Source organism: Monodelphis domestica, chromosome 6 (genome assembly GCF_027887165.1).
Source record: "Monodelphis domestica isolate mMonDom1 chromosome 6, mMonDom1.pri, whole genome shotgun sequence".
Taxonomy (NCBI): domain Eukaryota; kingdom Metazoa; phylum Chordata; class Mammalia; order Didelphimorphia; family Didelphidae; genus Monodelphis; species Monodelphis domestica.
In genome coordinates this window covers 257,609,768-257,622,495 of record NC_077232.1, presented here as the reverse complement: position 1 = coordinate 257,622,495, position 12,728 = coordinate 257,609,768, and the positions used below count along the sequence as shown (strand labels likewise).

The 12,728-nt window shown below is 36.5% G+C and overlaps 1 long non-coding RNA gene across 4 annotated transcripts in view; it reads right to left on the bottom strand.

Moving 5' to 3' along the window:
• The window catches only part of LOC103106196 (uncharacterized), a 129,239-nt gene that overhangs the window by 95,570 nt on the left and 20,941 nt on the right, over nt 1-12,728 (bottom strand). For 2 of the 4 annotated variants that reach the window (XR_008912992.1, XR_008912995.1), the window contains exon 3: nt 9,722-9,778. The exons of the other annotated variants lie outside the window; for them this stretch is intronic. This is a non-coding gene — a long non-coding RNA (uncharacterized LOC103106196). The remainder of the gene's footprint in view (nt 1-9,721; nt 9,779-12,728) is intronic. 4 annotated transcript variants of the gene reach the window in all.

The following is a 12,728-nucleotide window of genomic DNA, read 5'->3' as shown; positions in this document are numbered from 1 at the left end:
ACTCAGAGGGATTTACTAGAAAGAACATTATTCACATTCAGAGGAAAAACTGTGGGAGTAGAAACATGGAAGGAAAACAACTGCTTGATTACATGGGTCAAGGGGATATGATTGGGGATGTAGACTCTAAATGATCACCCTAGTGCAAACATCAACAGCATGAAAATAGGTTTTGATCAAAGACACTTGTAATATCCAGTGGAATTATGCGTTGTCTATGGGAGGGGGTGCAGGGAGGGGAGGAAAGGAATATGATTCTTGTAACCAAAGAAAAATGTTCCAAATTGACTAATTAAATAAAATAAAAATAATAAAAATAAAGAAATATATTACATCTTGCTTTCACACCCATCATGTGTCTCTCTGTTACTTCTGAGTAATATTCATTTTCAATTCTATATAGACTTAATATTCTATGATTTTCATTTGTTATGTGAGCCAAAGTATAACCTTGAAATTTAATAAATTTTCTCTCTATGGCATAAAAAAATAGAGTAGGCTAGTAAATGTACATTAGATGATGGTGGTATTAATGGTGAGGAAGTCTGAACCATTAGACCAAATTTTTAGTAGGTACAAACAAGTATTTCCAATTGCCTCATTTTTGTTGTTTTATACTTGAAACTTAGCCATGGGGAATTTCAACTGTGATTAGAATCTTACATATTTAAATCCAAAAAAGATACTATCTTGTGGATTGCTGTTAATTACATCAATAAAAAATGTCAGTGCCTCTGTGACTGGGAAGGTAGCTATTACCTGTTCTGTCCTTGAGATTTTGGAAGGCTGGAACCCCAGAGGTTCCTGAGTCAGATTATAAATTCCCATTTACTTCCCACATCTCAAAAATAGAATGAAGTAGAAGATTAAGAACTTCTTAAACATAGGAGAATAATAATAGCCTATAAATGCAGAGTGACTAGAATATACACATACTCCCACATTGAAGCTACCTACAGCTATAGAGATTCCCCCAAACTAGGGAGAATATTTGGTTTTCTGGTCTTGGCTTACCTTGAATCTCCTGAAGCTACAATCTTTGTAAGACTTTTCATTTTTAAATTTTCTGATTATCCTGAAGTTCCAGTGGAAGGAAGGAAGGAAGGAAGGAAGGAAGGAAGGAAGGAAGGAAGGAAGGAAGGAAGGAAGGAAGGAAGGAAGGAAGGAAGGGAGGGAGGGAGGGAGGGAGGGAGGAAGGAAGGAAGGAAGGAAGGAAGGAAGGAAGGAAGGAAGGAAGGAAGGAAGGAAGGAAGGAAGGAAGGAAGGAAGGAAGGAAGGAAGGAAGGAAGGAAGGGAGGGAGGGAGGAAGGAAGGAAGGAAGGAAGGAAGGAAGGAAGGAAGGAAGGAAGGAAGGAAGGAAGGAAGGAAGGAAGGAAGGGAGGAAGGGAGGGAGGAAGGAAGGAAGGAAGGGAGGAAGGAAGGAAGGAAGGGAGGAAGGGAGGGAGGAAGGAAGGAAGGGAGGGAGGAAGAAAACAATTTTAAGCATTAGTATGTTCCAGACACAGAAGATAAAAACACAAGCAAAATGAAAGACAATCTTTGCCCTCTTAAAACTTGCATTGTAATGGAGGAAGATTGTATACAAAAGGGATCTGCAAAGTTTGGGTGTGAGTGTGGGTGAAGGTATCTAGTGAAGAATTATGGTTTTGATGTCCAAAAAGTCAGGAGCAGAGATGGGAAGTTAATAAAGTTTGGTGAGCCTGGACTTTGCAACAAAATGGAAGTTCAAAGAAGATCTCCCGAATGAGAGAAGAGAGAAGGTCTGGGAGATCATTAGTCTAAAATGATAAAGCATGAGATGGATAATATAGCGTGAGAACATCTTGGGTGCTGAGGGAATTTCTGGAATTAGGGAGCAGTTGAGCCATACTTTTGAAGTCTATAAAGTGAGAAGCAGTCAGCTGTGGTTCACCTTACCACCAAGGAACCCTAGGGCTGAGCAATAATTTAGGGAGACCAGCAAGGTGACAACCTGTAAAGATCATAATGATGAAATTTTGTAAAATGATCTCTGAATTAATGAAAGGCAGAGATTGCAGTCACCAAGCACTGCTCTCACCATCTTTGTTATGTGATATTTACTATTTGCCAAATGTTCTCTCAGGCAATGCCTCTATATATTATTGAAGCTTGGGTGGCCCAATCAGAGTAAGATCCAGAGAAGTGATTTGTAGTCTAGTGGAAAGCAAATAAAAGTTTTCTAATGGAAGGATGGGAAAATTTGCTTGCGAGGCAGCCAGGCAGTAAGTGAGCCAAAATGTTCAAGGAAATATTTTATGTTTATTTATGTTGGTGACGGAATGAATATTGCATTGTTGAATCAGTGGATTTCACGTGCTAGGCACTATTTACTGCTATAACAGATCACTGCAAAGCTGTCAAAAGGCAAGCGTGAATTTGAAGAGGCTACCCTCTCTGAGTAGAGAAAACAGGAGGGCTGGAAAAATGCATTTGGATTTTTGTGCCTTATTTTGGAGAGATTTGGGTTTATTCCAATTTCCAGCCAATGTGAACTTATAAACTAGAAATCATTGAAGGCAATAGCTTCAAAGGGACTGAGAGAGAGGGGAAAAGAGCTGGGGCATTTTTTTTTTCATTTCTAGGTGGATGACATTACGCAGGTGTAGTGTATGTCAAAAGAAGATAAGATAAAAATGTCTCATTGCAGCTCCTGCCCTCCCCCCACTTTCCCCGAATCTTGCACAAGACAGGATGTGATGAGATGGGGATTTTATTTTGCTGGTTTCCGGCCCCCGACCTTTGTGTTCTCTGCTTCCACATCAGTATTGATGAGCGTCAGGCACAGAGGCAAATGAGAGTGCAGAGAACGCGGCAGATGTCAGAAGAGTACTGATGGGAAGGAGGCAGTAATTCTCCACACATCCACCTGCGGGATTGGATGGGGATCGTGGAGCAGAGGGACAGCTTATCTCAAGATGAGGGGAGGCAGAGGGGGAGGAAACACGCTCTTGAGATTGGGGGTATGATTGTAAAACTGCTTCCCTGGGCAGGGTTGTGTCTATTCTTGTCCCTCAGCCACAGGCCTGAGGGGCGAAGCTCAGGAGACGGAGACAGACATAGGCTTTCGGCTGTTTATTAATTGTCGTGTGTGCTGGCTGCCGTTGTGTGACTCAAGGGCTTTAAGTTATGAATAATTAAAACCTGAGTCCCTAAGGGACAAGACTATGATATAATATAACAGTCCCTCTGGAGTACTTGTTAACACTACCAAGAAAAAAAAAAAAGAAAAAAATTAGTCTGGGATTCAAATGTTATGCAAGTAGCAACTACCCTGTCCATCCATTCACTTGCAATTTTTGTCTCTGACTTTATTCCTATCCTCTATCTCTGTCTCTTTGCTCCCTCTCTTCTCTCTTTCCTCAATTCTATTTTTTCCTTGCTTCTCTTTCCTTTTCTTTCCTATTTCTGTCACTGTCGATTTTCTTCCCCCTCCTCCCTCCCTCTCCTTTCCTCTCTCTCTCTCTGTCTCTCTGTCTCTCCTCTCTCTCCCTCTCTCTGTCTCTCTGTCTCTCTGTCTTTCCCTCTCTCTGTCTTTCTCTCTCTCACTCCCTCCTTTTTGCTTATCTCTGTATTTTTTCTCCTGTCTCTCTCTCCCCTTTCTTCCTCTCCTGTTTTTCTGTGTATTTATTTCTCTATATTTCTTCTATCTCCCCCTTTCCCAATTCTCTTTCCTCTTTCTTGTCTCACTATAAATGTCTTTCACCTTTTCCGGTTACAGCTCTCTTTTCCCCTGGGTATCTGTGTCTCTTCCTTCTATCTGTTCTTTACCCTGGGTTTTCCTCCCAACCTTCCCCCATCCACCCACCAATTGGACTCCCTTTCTTTTTCACATATTGAAAGCAGATTATTTTTTATTTTTGTAAAATATGTCATTTTATCAGGGTGTTATTCTAGAAGCCACTGCTGCCCTGCAACCTGAGTCTGAAGTGACAGCAAGTGAATAAAATTGCGGTCACTCTGTCCCCTTTAAAATATAAGATAGCTTGTACTTTTGGACCTGGGAAGTTTAAAATCTATCCAGAAGTCATCTAGGCAATCAATTTCACTGTACCTGGGTAGTCATCCCTGCCCTGCCTGCTTAATAACAGAGCTGATGAGACAGAACTGCTGGGGAGGGTGGCAGGTTTCCCAGTCTGCTTGTGCACCTGCCTCCAAAGCTCAATGAGTCTCTAGCATCCTTTGCCTTGGGCTTCAGCCACACAAAGGATTTGTGTTTCCACTCTTATTATGGTTCCCCCCTTCCTCTCTCCCTGCCCCTCCTCCTCTTATTCCCTCTCCCAGACTTTTCCCTTAAGTCAACATGCATTTTCTAAAAGTGGATTAATATATGATAGGCACATTGCTAAGAACTGGAAGTATTTTTCTCCTTTTCTCCCCTCCATAATCCAAATTCTTACTGTGCAAAGATCTTTCCCATCCTTGGAGATCTATCTCAAATTCTACCTTCTAGGGGAAACCATTTCAGATGCCTTGATTCAGAAGTCAGAATTCCTTCTTTGATCTCATCAAACTTTGTGCCTTTTCTATCATAATCTGTACACCTTCTATCATAATTTTACAAGAAGCTTTTTAAAACTCCACCTTCTTCAAGAAGTCTTCCCTGATCTATTTTAATGCTAATACCTCACTTCTGTAATTATTTGTGTTATATTTTGTATATAATTTGTTCACATACAGTAATTTGAATTTTGTCTCCCCCATTGGACTGTGAGCTCCTTGAGTAGGAGTTGCTTTTTGCTTTTTTTAGCCCCTGCTCCAAGTATAATGTCTAGCATATCTTTAATTGTTTAACATATTATTCTTGACAACACATTATTGTTTTGGGTTTACAGGCTTTATATCTCTTTTGGTGATAAGTTTCTGATGGTTAGAAAACATACCTGATTCACTTTTGTATATTCCCCAGCTTCTAGCCCACTGTCTCATACATATAGAGTTCTCAACTATGCTAGACTGAATTAAACAATTATTCATTTCACAAGTCTTTGTTAAACATCTGCTGTTTATAACATTTAAAGGCATTAAAGGAGTTACAGGATTAGATGAGTTAGTTTCTACCTTTCCCTCAGAGAGATTATAGACTAGAATATATGTACTCAGATAATGATTATAACATCTAAGTTCATTGTAGAGTCAAGGGCTAATAAAGTGACCAAAATATAATAATAACTAAATGAATGCTTCTTGACTATAATATGCTTGCTTGGATTATGTAGTTAGGGTACCTGCATTCAAATCCTACCTCATTCACATTTGCTATTTCTTTATCTGTAAAATGAAGAGGTTGGATTAAATCGAACGACTCTCTCAGCTCTAAATCTATGATCCCACAGAAAGAAAATTGCTATGTGAAATCCCAGGGAAAAGGTCATTATCAGCTGGAGCTAAAAGGAATACCCAACTTTGGTACATCTGCTATTAACATCAATCTTCATAATGTCAAATTATAAATTAGGAGTGTAAAAGCAGAAGTAGTTCTTCAAAGACCATCTTCTACTTATCTATTTTTTTTCTTGTGGAACTCTTGGAACATTACTTTATTGAAGGAGAGGGACAAGGACATAATGAATCTGCTATGTGTCAGCTACTGCACTAGGCATTAAAAATACTTCATTTGATCTTATTGTCTCATATAAACTCCAGGACAAGGAGATTGTGTGTATGTTTGTGCATGTGTGCATGTGTATGTGTGTGTATAATGAAACAAGATCCAGTGTCTGAAAGGAAGCACCCCAAATACAATGGAAAGCCATATCCACTCTAAGGGAAAAGTTTGTTGTTTTCTTTTGGTACACATATATGGAGGCAAATAGCACAAGGTGGAAGAGCATCTTCCCTTTCCTCCTTACTAGTGTCAACAAGAATACCCTTAAACCCTGGCTGTCCAGTAACACTGAAACAATAGGTTACACAAGACATCAGTTCTCCTTCTGGCACCTGGGAGTGAAAGGCATGCACTGACAATGTGAAGATGCACTACTATTAGTGAGGACAGTCTAGGGAACCAAGACCACCTCTTCTTCCAAGCACTACAAATTTAGTATCATTTAACTTCTATGAGACTTGGGTTTAGTTGTTGGTTCCATTTTTCTGGATAGGATAATAAATACACTGTCTCCCTCGTGGCATCATATGGATCAAATGAATGTAACTACAGTTATTTATAATCGGGCAGCTTTCTATGTCTGTCATTTTCAGCACTTCCAATGATCCATGGTTTCACCAATATGGATATCCACTCCACAATACAAACCCCAATCTCCCCATGCTTTAGAGAATATTAATTCTGTTATAATAAGTATATAAAAGCAAGTATATAATATGATATAATATAATAGTAACTATATAGGATGATAATAAATTATATAAGGTAACTATATAATAGTAACAAATGATGAAGAGGAAGATTTCAGAACTTGAAAAGACTTACATGAACTGAAGCAAAGTGAAGTGAGCAGAACCAGAAGAACATTGTCTACAGTTACAGCAATACTTACTTGAGGAACAACTGTGAATGTTCTAGTTATTGTCAGCAATATAGTGATCCAAAACAGTCCCAGAGACTCATGAAAAAATATGCCGTTTACTTCCAGAAAAAGAACTGATGAAGTAATAACAGAGAGCAAAACACACCAGGTGCAATTTCTGCTTCTTCACTTTTTTGTTGTTTGACTTTACTTGTACAAAATAACTAATATGAAAATATGGTTTACATGATTGCATAGGTGAAATCTACATCAGGTTGCTCACCATCTTGAGGAGGAGGGAGCGAGGGAGGCAGGGTAGAAAAGAATCTGAAACTCATTTTTTTAGATGAACAGAAATGGTGTGACTGCAGTTTTCCAGCTTACAAGTATTTGGGGGGGAAATAAAATATTTTAAAATAAAATATTATTATAAAAAAGAAAATTATAATTCAACTGTTAGCCCACATTAGAAGAATGATCTAGAACTCATCTTTGATCCTTTCTTCATGACTTTTCACTTAGTCTCTCCTGGCCTCATTTTCTTCATTTGTAAAATGGGAGTAGAATTGCTCATACTGCCTCTCTGAGTCATAAAGATCAGACAAGTTGGCATATGCAGACAGCTTGTAAATGGAAAGCATTACATAAATGTGGATTTTTCTCATTTCCAAATCCTTCATTGATTCATAATAAGAAAGAAAACAAAGAGAAAAAAGCATTTTCATTAAGAGAAAAAATGAGGCTGCAGACTATGGATGAGCCATATTAATATAATTATTAAGCATAACATTTACTATAGCAAAACCATGAGTTCCTTTTAAAATGTTAATTTTGTTGTTATACTTTATTTTATGATTAGTTTCATTTTTGAGTATATGCTTTCTCCTTCCCTCCTCAATGAGCAATGCCTTACAATAAAGAAGAAAAATGAAAGAGAAAAAAATTTGTTAAAATTAATCAATATGGATCTCAGAAATGGTTCAACTATTCTAGGAGGCAATTTGGACCTAAGATCAAAAGTTGAATAACCTATGGATATGTCATGGTGATGTGATACCACTACTATGTCTTTATTCCAAAGAGAGAAAAAAAAATAGAGAGAGAAAGAACTCATTTTTAGAAAATATTGAGTCTCAGGATTTTTTTTCCAGGAACTACGGTGAGGAATGGCCGAACAAATGGTGGTAGAAGAATATTACAGAATTACTAGTATGCTTTAAAAATTATAAAGGGAAATGCTTTCAGAGAAGCCTAGAAAAACTTGGATGATCTGAAGTAAAGCAAGCTGAATCAGGAGAAAAATGCAAACATTTGAACACTGAAAAGATAAAAATATTGAAATTCTTAAAAACTATGATCAATGAAACAAATATTCCTGATTCCAGAAGAACAGTGATACAGAATGCTCTCCACCTCTTGACAGAGGGGTGACAGAATCATGCTGCAGAATCAGAAAAGGACATACATTTATCCACAAATACATATAGCTATGTGTATAAATATGCAAACATATGTGCATATATAAATACATACAAACATATGCAATCAATTCAAGATTTTTTCTTGACTATGTATATTTTTATAAATTTTGATCTCCTCTGCCCTCCTTCCAAGGGGCAGGGGATGCGAGGGAATTAACATTGATTTTTATTAATTAAAAACATTTAAATATTTAAAAGCTAAAAGATCAAATGAAGTCAAATAACCTATCAGTCTGACAATATTCCAAACCCAGAGTCTTCTACTCTTCATCCCCTGCAAGGAAGGGAAATAGTGCAATTTTCTCATCCTTTATTTTGGGCCAAGCCTGTTGAATTATAATTGCATAATGTTCAGTTTTGCAAAACTATGACTTCCAATGATCCTTTGCCTATACTGTCTTTTTTAATATGAATCCAAGGAAGGCTTAATCTTGCCTCTAGCTTACCCTTTAGGTATTTGGGGGTAGATATTTGATAGTTGCCAAAGAGTTAATTCCTTTGTGTAGAGCAGTTGTTACTGATTCTGGTCTTGTCATTGTCAAAACCTTCTATGACAGGAGGAAGCAGAAAAACTGCAGTCACACCATTTCTGTTATTGACAGCTTCTCTTCCCACCAAATGTTAATTCAATATCTGTCTTCAATTCCTTGACCCCATATTAAGATGCATGATTTCTGATAAGCATTAAATCTTCTTTCGATTTTATCACAAGGTCAAAGTCCCTTTTGCAGGAGAACCTATTGGGGTAGTTTTTTGGATACCAAGGAACCATGAGAGAGTGGAAGGAGCCCTGGTTTGAAGCCAAAAGTTTTGGTTTGAGTCTTGACTCTGAAACCTATTAAATATATGACCTTGTAATATTTACTTAACCATAATGAACTTGAGTTTCCTTAGTGGTAAAATAATGTTGTTCCAAGTAAAGACCATATAATCAATCACCAGTCTAGAGCTAGAAGGAAACTCAGAGGTTAACTCATCCATCATCTTCATTTTATAGATTAGGACACCAAAGTCACACAGCTAGTAAGTGACAGAGTCATGATTCACATCCAGGTCCTCTGACTCCAACATTAGTAATTCGTTCTACTTCATTTTATTGGTCTTTAAAAAATTGTAAAGTGATATATAAATGTAAATTACTATTATAATGAGCTATCAATTATTCTATCAATTTTAGGAAAAAAACCCAATATCTTATGCATATATCTTTGAATAATATACTGACATTTTCACATACCAACTCAGCAGTAAATAGTCTTTTACAGAAATTTTAAAGAGAAAAGAATGAATGAATGAATGGACAAATGAACGAATGAATGAAATGAGCTCCAGGAGAGCTCGTTGCTACCTTTCTTTGTGTTCCCAGAACTTATTGCAGTATCTGGACCATAATAACTGTTTAATGATTGCTTGTTACCCTGGCTTGAAAGTGAGTAAACATGAAGAAATTAAACATTTACATATACAAAAGCAAAGAAAAATTCTGCCATCAACGAGCTTACTTTCTGAAAATGGAGGAGTTAATAATTATAGGATCATGGTAGAGAGGGAAAGCACTTGGATCATAAAAGTTACAGAGATGGTGAGTGGAACCAAAGGAGAGAAAGTTTCTACAAACTATCCAAAAGCAATGGCATTGCTGATTTGATCATATTTCTTGATCTGAAGATGGGGAGGAGAGAAGGAAGTGATAATCAGTTGTCTAAATTATAGAGAGTCTATGGAGTAGGGAGTGGAGTGGCTAAGACTTACCAGAGATAGTGGACCAATTGAGGCTATCCTTGATAGGACATCAGCACCTCAGAAGTCCTAGAGATGAAAAATATGGAAATCTTTTGGTCATAGTCTGTGATGTAGAGGGCAAAATGGTTGGTATTGTTCAGGCTGTGTCTAGGTCTGCAAAGCTATTGGAAGAAAATATTATACAGTGAAATCTCCAGGTTTATTGGTGACCATAAACTCTTCCATACAGAAAAAAATGTCAAGATATGAAGAAGGTTTAATAGCAGGTGAACTTTACTATGTGCAAAAGTCAGAAAAAGAATGAAGAGAAAAACAAACAAGCTAAAATCACAAACTCTTAAAACTAGAAAAGACTTTGAAGTTTTACTTCATTTCTTCCTGAGCATAACTCTCACTTAAATGTGTCCTCATCTTCCCCAAATATTGCTAGAATAACTTTTTTCCTCCTTAATTTCTCCCCATCAGACTTCTTGGTATATGCTTGCTTAATTACATGTCACATTCCCCCCAGTAGAATGTAAATTCATTGAGGTCAGACCATGTCAGAAATTGTACAGACATATGAATACATATATATATATATACACACACATATGTAATGCCTAGTATATAACACATATTTAATAAATATTGATTGATTGAATTAATTAATCTTTTCTAACCCTTTCTTTTTATCAGTGAAAATATTCAAGTGAAGTTAAGAGACTGAACCCACAGGAAATTTAGTAGAAGAGATAAGTCTAGAATTCGTGCCTCCTAACTCTGAATTCAGAATTTTTTTATTCCACTGTCTCATCCCCTCCACCCCATCAGGCATGGACTTTGAGTTATCAGTTATAACTTAAGGAGAAGATCTTGAGGTCCTTGAAGACTTTTCTGATAGCACAAGTACACTGTGCTAATCCACTAAAAATCTATTTCAAACTACCTAGTGACATCTAGAATAATATTGGAAGTACAATATAAAATATTGTGTTGCCCTTATAGCAAGTTTCCACCCTACTTGGCATTATGCTCCATCAGGAACATATAAAGAATTAGAAGAAGATAAAGAAAAGGGCAACAAAGTATGTGGAAGAATTTCTGAATTAAGATACAGTAAAACAATTACCTCTCTGGCCTGGAAAAAAATGAACCTGAGAGTTTATATGACTGAACTTATGAAATTTTGGATAGTATGGGATGAAATTGGATTTAATCTCCTCCAAATCCCAAAATGCCAAAAAAGTATTATTTTTTAGCCAAGGAAAAGTGATTGGTGGTGGATAGAAAAATACAAGGGGTGCTGTGGTGGATAGAGAACCCATCTCCTCCCAGGAATGATGACAGGAAGAGAATAAGGGATTATCAAGCATCAATTATATGTGCAACACCATGATAAGAATTTTATACATATGATCTATTTGATCTTCACAGCAATCCTTGGATATAGATACTATTATTTGTCCTCATTTTATTGTTTAGGAAACTGAGGCAAACATATATCCAGAGTAAGACACTTACTATCTGACACCAGATGTTAGCTCAAATCTTCCTGATTTATACTATTTGCACTGAAGCATTTAGAACCCTCTAAGCCCTACTACAAGTCTCACTTCTAGCCCTGATGCTTATGTGACCCCACTTTAACTTTTTGATGATTAAGACAACTCTCTAAAACTCTGAGTTATAAAATAAGTGCTATCTACATTGTCAAGACAATTTCTTATCATGAATTCCCTCTATCAATGAAATCATGTCTATTAAAAATGTGTTAATTAAATAAATAAAATGTAAAAATGTGTCCTACTACAATTAGTAAATTTCTGGAACTTATTGCCCTTTGGAGTCAATATAGACTAAACTAATATAAGCAACTGAAGAAAGCTCCATACTAAATCAAATAAGTGGGGATAGAATCATAGACAGTGGAAATGCTTCATTTTACCTTCTTGTCAGCCCCCTGTGAACTAGGTGACAGCCATGTCCTAGAGAATTTGATAAAACTTTATCCTCAGAACTCCCAATGTTAAGACCATCATTGATGTGACTTGTTGTAGTCTACTATATTTAAGTGACTTCTGCCCTCCTTTAATTTATTCTCTGACAACCTTCTATCCAAGCCACTACAATCTACACATATCCTTGCCTCCTGTCTTCCAGTTTTAGAACCAAAATTGAAACATAGCTTCCAGAAAGGGGTATCGATCTACTGTGGCTCCACTTCCCATTGCTGTAATTGCATTAACCATTGGTTCTAAAACTTGGTCTCAAGACTCTTTTATACTTTCAAAAATTATTGACAGCACCAAAGAGTGTTTGTTTATATCTATAAATACAAATCTTGCTTATATCTGTCAATATTTATCTTCATTAAAAATTAAAATGTCTTGGTATTATTATGGTAATTACTTTGACCTCCAAGATACCATAAAAATGTCTTAGAGTCTTCTCTCTGGCTAGCACTTCTCTTTATTTGTTATCTTCCTTTTTATAATGTAAATTTCTTGAATTTAAAGATTGCTTTTCTTTTCTTTTTTTCTATCTCCACTATTTAGCACAGTACTATCTGGTAAATATATGCTCACTCAGGAGATGTGGAAAAATTGGGACACCAATTGGTTGAATTTTGAACTGATTCAGCCATTCAGGAGAACAACTTGAAGATTTACCCAAAAGTCAACAAAACTTCATATTTGATCTGGCAATATCATTACAATATATCCATGTCAAAGAAAATAGAAGAGAGAGAGAAATGAAAAGAACCTCTCCATAAAAAATTATTTATATCATCTCTTTTTGTAATGGCAAAGAATTGGAATTTGAAGGGATGTCCATCAATCAGAGAATGGCTGAACAAGTTATGGTACAAGATTGTGATGCAATACAATTATGCCATAAGAAATAATGGGCAGGATGCTCCAGAGAAACCTGTAAAGATTTACATGAACAAGTGTAAAATGAAGTGAGAAAAACCAGGAGAATGTTGTTCATGGTAACAACAATATTTTATGATAATCAACAGTGAATTATTTAA